The sequence below is a fragment of the Mytilus edulis genome, chromosome 14, assembly GCF_963676685.1.
Source record: "Mytilus edulis chromosome 14, xbMytEdul2.2, whole genome shotgun sequence".
NCBI classification, from domain to species: Eukaryota; Metazoa; Mollusca; class Bivalvia; order Mytilida; family Mytilidae; genus Mytilus; species Mytilus edulis.
In genome coordinates, this window is record NC_092357.1 from 58,572,119 (window position 1) to 58,578,323 (window position 6,205).

At 32.1% G+C, this 6,205-nt stretch overlaps 1 long non-coding RNA gene across 1 annotated transcript; it reads left to right on the top strand.

Annotated features, from left to right (window-relative positions):
• The first annotated feature begins 1,202 nt into the window (after positions 1 to 1,202).
• Positions 1,203 to 5,957, top strand: LOC139502831 (uncharacterized). Its single transcript, XR_011658954.1, has 2 exons — positions 1,203 to 1,302; positions 3,506 to 5,957. It is a non-coding gene; the product is annotated as an uncharacterized lncRNA (long non-coding RNA).
• The last annotated feature ends 248 nt before the right edge of the window (positions 5,958 to 6,205 follow it).

Here is a 6,205-nt window from a genome sequence, read left to right on the forward strand (position 1 = left end):
TGGGAACTTTGGGTCCTCAATGCTCTTCAACTTTGTACTTGTTTGGCTTTCTAACTATTTTGATCTGAGCGTCACTAACGAGTCTTATGTAGACGAAACGCGCGTCTGGCGTATTAAATTAAAATCCTGATACCTTTGACAACTATATATTTCTTATGTCGTAACTACAATACCCTTCCCCTTTCACTAATGTGACCTATCTAATTAGACTATTTACCGGATTTGTGATAACATAAGCAACACGACGGGTGCCACATGTGGAGCAGGATCTGCTTACCCTTCCAGAGTTTTCTATGTTGTGTCTTCTGAACTGTTATTTGTCTGTTTGTCTTTTTATGTTTTAGCCCTGGCTTTGTCAGTTTATTTCCAATCTATGAGTTTAACTGTCCCTCTGGTATCTTTCGCCCCTCTTTTATAGCTTCCGATTAGAAGTACAAACGCTCTAAATGTTTCTATAATAGTCGATATGATTCTATCATGCCATGTGCTTTGCTTATTTAACATAAGTAGACATATTATGTTTGTGAGCATAGCATGAATTAATTATTTCATAAACAAAACTTGCTAATTAGTACCTTCAAGTTACCACAAATTTAGATATAATATTAGGGAATTACCATTTGAATTTTATGAGGTTTGGGGAGCTTGGGGGCCATGATTAAATTTGAACAAAAGGCAGGACAGAACTTCGGAATAAAAAAAGACAGGATGGATCACTTTGCAAAAAAAGCAGGATGACAATTGATGTAGAGGAAAGTCAGGATAAAATAATGAAAAAGACCTATGAAAATCAAATAGTAACTTCCATAAATAGTAAGTCTTACAAAATTATGGGAAATGCACTTTAACTTGATAAAAAAAAATAATGCCTCATCTGATCTTTGTAGAAAATTTAAGATCAAATTGCAATGTTATCGTAAATGAGTGCACATTTACAACCCATTGTGAATAATCCGATAAAAATCTGGTTCATGTTTACTGTTAAGTTGACGGAAGGATATAACTTACATATAACATAACACAATTAAATAGAAATTCAACTCTTTGTTTGTAAATACAGTGAAACCTGGCTAAACCGAATCCTGCATAAACCAGAAACCTGTATAAACTAAACATGTTTTTAAGCACCGTCGAATGAAATTGTATGCGTTGTGCACCTGATAACACCGAACAATGGCCAAAACCGAAAAAAAATCTTAAGTCCCGAATAGGTTCGGTTTAAACAGGTCTCACTGCACAAATATTCATTCATTAAGTATAGTTGCGTACTGAAAGAGAAAAGTGATGGAGTTTATAATTATGGTGAGTTTATAAATTATTTCATAATTCAAATTATGCATGCGTTCAAGTAATTGGCAAGTATCAATCATTTCGATTGAGGGTTACAGAAAAGACACATCTATAAATAAAAAAAGTTCGGGAATTATTCGTTATTTAAAGAGATGAGATGAGAAGAAAAGTAGAGAAAAATCAAAGTTGGCATTTACGTAAAACAAATGGCTTATTTTATCCTAAATTCTTTGCATATAACTTTGAAAAGCTAATTAATTGACAATCTGCATTTATTTTTATTTCTTTCGTACGATAAAACTACGAACTGATATGCATTTGTCTTTGATTTAAAAAAATATTTTGCTGTTGCTAGGCAATATTTGTGTTGCTATGCTCAATATCGAACTTGTTAAAAACATATTGATAAATAAGATGGTATATAAGAATGCAACATGATATGTAAAAGGTAAATACTCAATATATTATTTCTCGAATAATTTCTTTCACATGAAATCATCGTCAATAACGTACGCCGTTATGTCGCCAAATTAACAATTACAGGTCACCTTAAATACTTCAACAATGAGTAAAATCCGGGTTGTTTATAGCGTCTTGTAAACAAATCAAAAGTTATTATTGTTAGAAACCTAAAGTTCTTAAATGTAAAGATAAAGCAATTACTATGTGATAGTTTTGATACTTTATAAAAACCGTTACTAGTCAACCTTCCTCTAAACAGAATTCAATCAAATCACTGTTGTTGTATATAAAGGCAACAGTAGTATACCGCTGTTCAAAACTCATAAATCCAGGGACAAAAACAAAATCGGGGTAACAAACTAAAACCGAGGGAAACGCATTAAATATAAGAGGAGAATAACGACATAACACCGAAACGTAACACACACAGAAACGGACCAAGCATCAGACAAAACACCACGAGAATAACAAATATAACATGAAAACCAAATACATGAATTTGGAATAGACAAGTACCGTGCCACGTCTGATCTCAATATCTCAAAAATAGAGAGAAAACACAAACGACTCAACGTTAAAATGCAACACACACAGAAACGAACAATAATATAACAATGGCCAAGTCTATACAAGTCTATCTTTTATTCTTTACTATGTTGATTATGTTTATATCTGAATATTTTGATATGACCTTTTGGTACTTTGCATTGATTTCAAATATTGTTTTACTCTTTCAAAACTTATTCATAACGTTCCTAGTGAAAATATCCGATATAACAAATATACGAAGTCAAGCAAGTATATCATGAATCTCGAAAATTTATTTGAAATTATGTAGACAGATTTTAAACACATTTTTATTCCTTCATTATCTGACTAAATTATTATACAGAGCAATCGAGTTTAAAATATTATTATTTTGTTTTTCATACATAAAACAAATACAGTAAAACCTTGCTAAACCGAATCCTGCATAAACCGATAACCTGTATAAACCAAACATGTTCTTACGCACTGTCATATCAATTTGTATGCGTTGTGAACCTGATAAAACCGAATATTGGCCAAAACCGAACAAAATTTAAAGTCCCGAATAGGTTCGGTTTAAATAGGTTTCACTAAATAGATAAGCAAAGTTTATAAACTAAAAAGTTGAAATTAATTGTGTCATTCATATCACCAGAAACGCTGTCACAATAAGACGACATGTGTATCTTTCGTCAAGAAACACACATTAGTTGTTATCCGGTTTTCATGAGGTTCATGTTGCATATTGTTTAGTAGTTTCCATGTGGTATATTGTGGACTGTTTTTATTATTTATCCTCTGTTTGTGTCTGTAAACCAATGTTTTATTTGCCTTCTCACCGAATTACAGTTAATATTGCCAACTGTGTATCTTATTTTTAAGTGGTTTTAAGAGTTATTTTTTCTTAAATGGCTCATTTGAAAACAATGATTCTAAAAGCAAAAATATATTATATTTGTGTAAATATTTTGTATTATACAATAAATTACCACGTTTTCTTTATATCATTAAACAGTCTAACCATTAAATTGCAAATCTGTCTCCAAATTTGCAGATTTAGGCAAATAACTAGACCGATTTTTTACTGTGATTGTTCAATCCAAGATGGCGGTATACCATGTATCTACCTTAAGTAGTTGTATGATTTGAACAGCTTTGACAGGTGTCCCTCAAATTTTAAAATAATTCATTTGTTTTTTAATAGCAACTATTTTTTTTATTTCAGATCAAACTGTTCTTCATTAATTTTGGTGGTAACATCTGAAGCAAATTTTAGTGATACTGATAGACAGCCAATACCTGGATATTTTCAGTGGCACGAAGATACAGTTGCTAGTGAATTCCTTATGTGTCCAAACTCTTGTCAACAACAGATCACAAAAGGGCGTACTTTTGCAGGGAACAGTGTTACCACTTGTTGCGTGGAATATTCACGGCCATACTGGATAACTTCTAAATCTGAGAATTTAATCGGGTCATTACGTTTGGAACCAAGAGGAGAACAAGGTTTTGTTATAGTTCCTGGTGTCGCTAATGACACATTGTTCAATAAGATTTTATACCAGCAAGGCAATTTAAATGTTTTTCCAAGCAGTCTTTGTGAATTTCGAAACATAGTGGATATAAACTTTTCTCAAAACCAGATTGAAAATATCCCTGACATCGCATGTTTGCACATTCTAGACACATTAAACCTGTCGTATAATAGCATTGAAAGATTGGATAATGCAACGTTCAGAGTGTTAAAATACTTGAGAGTTTTGGATTTATCCGACAACAAGATACAATATATTGAGCCAATTACGTTTAACTATCGTCCCGGTTCTCTTATGAAGATTTTGTTGTGTCGAAATTTTCTGAAAAGCATTGATTTAACAAACTTATTTCTCGATTATTCGTTTGATTTTATACAATTGAGCAGCAATCACATTTCGGAGTTTACAAATGAATTAGATTTTAAATTCAATCTTTCAAAAAGTGGGGGAAATATATATTTAGTCTCTAACCAAATTTCTGAATCTCCGAATTTTTCGAAATTAGGCCTTACACTTCCAATTTTATATAGTATTGCCTTCAGATATCCTATAAATATCATTGATAATCCTATAAATTGTAATTGCAAGGTCGAACCCTTCTTAGAACAGTTCAAATTGGCTAGCAAAAACTTTGTTGAAATGCAGAACCATACATGCGGACATCCAGCGTTTCTTCGTGGTCGACAGATTTTTAATATTAGTGCAGACCTTTTCATATGTAATATCTCAATGAAAGACAAATGTCCTTTTAACTGCAGTTGTTTTGAACAGCCATCGAGGTCTAGACTTGTGGTCAATTGTACTTTGAGGGGAAAATACAGATTGCCGAGTGAATTTCCACAACACAATGGTTTAGATATTGATTTAAGTCATAATTTGATAACAGTTTTCGTATACCGTACGTATTTAGAAAGAACGTCTTCAATAGATCTGTCTTATAACCGAATAAAAGAAGTAGACCCATTGATTTATGGAATTCCGAACATTAACAATATCAATCTCAAGCATAATTCTATATCGCAGATTCATAAAAACGTACAGCTATTTAAAAATGAAAGAACAACTCAGTTCGGACATATAACGATCACGTGTTCCTGTGAGATGAAATGGATTCAAGTTTGGCTGGAAAATCAGAATAAAAGACATAGATGTTATAACTTCATAACCTGTCTTTTTCACGAGGAAGTTATAGATGCGATTTCTATCTCTCAATTTTGTACCGTAGAAAAAACGCAATCCACTGTGCAATATGCATTGCTAATTTTATTATTATTCGTATTTATATCGCTGGTTCTTTTCTTGACCATGAAGTACGAAATATATTTACTTTTAAGAAATTTCAAAATGCCGAACTTTAGCAGATTCAATAATTTCGTCAGTCCGCAACCGACCAGATTTGATGTTTATTCGTCTTTCAATACAGAAAACTACAATATAATGAAATGGGTAAATACAGTTGTAGTTCCCAATCTAGAACAAAATGGCTTCAAAGTCTGTCTGCCTCGTAGAGATTTTACCCCAGGTGGTGAACAGGTCGAACAGATCTTAACTGAAATTGCATATTCAAATTCATATTGAGTCATTCTTAGCAAAGACTACTTGAAATCACAATTTCATAAGACTGAATGGAATCAAATTTGGGCGCAATATAAGTCAAACAAATGTCGAAGAATTGCTGTTGTTAATTATGATATTTTGGATAGTAGTCATATCAAAGATATGCGATTAAAAGCCTTTGTAAGACTTGGACTTACCTTTGACTTTTGTAATTTCAACAACAAATTGATGGATAACCTTGAACTAAGACTTCGAAGCACAAACCCATAGATTACAACTTATAAATATCATTTTTATATAGATTAGACCGTTGGTTTTCCTGTTTGAATGGTTTTACACTAGTAATTTTTGTGCTCCTTTATAGCTTTCTGTTCGGTGTGAGCCAATGCTCCGTGTTGAAGGACGTAATTTGATTTATAATGGTTTACCTTTACAAATTGCGACTTGCATGAAGAGTTGTCTTATTGGCACTCATACCACATTATCTTATGTCTATATCCTATTTATATAACATTATCGATGTTAAACTTTAAAATGCTATATAATTAAAGGCATTTTCCATTCAATAAAAGGTAATTTTCAAAAGTTGATACGCCCATGACGCAAAACAGTCTTAAAGCGATATGAACTTACGACCCCGATTAGCATTTTCATATTCAATAGCCATATACAATTAGAAATTTACTTGTATAGATATGTAAATATAAGGCATTATAAATCATTACATTTTTTAAACACGGTTTTAAAGTTTATTATCTGGTTGAAGATAAACATATTTAGTGGCTCAATGACAATATGTCAATGTTACATAGAGCAGATCTGAACATCTGTCA